Source organism: Galeopterus variegatus, unplaced genomic scaffold (genome assembly GCF_000696425.1).
Source record: "Galeopterus variegatus unplaced genomic scaffold, G_variegatus-3.0.2 Scaffold7545, whole genome shotgun sequence".
Classification (NCBI taxonomy): Eukaryota; Metazoa; Chordata; class Mammalia; order Dermoptera; family Cynocephalidae; genus Galeopterus; species Galeopterus variegatus.
The window spans coordinates 106,317-106,590 of NW_007733656.1; positions in this window are offsets into that span (position 1 = coordinate 106,317).

Below are 274 nucleotides of genomic sequence, written 5' to 3' on the forward strand. Positions count from 1 at the left end.
AGTTTGTTCACTTGCCATCTTTCCATTCTTCTGAAGTAAGCATTTAATGTGATAAATTTCCTGCTTAGTACTGCTTTTGCAGTATCCCACAGGTGTTGGCATGATGTATCATTGTTTTCATTAGTTTGAATAAATTTTTTGATTTCCTGCTTGATTTCTTCTTGGACCCATATGTCATTAAGTACCATGCTGTTTAATTTCCATGGGTTTGTATAGTTTGCAGAATTTTGTTTGTTATTGATTTCTAATTTTAATCCATTGTGGTCTGAAAAAA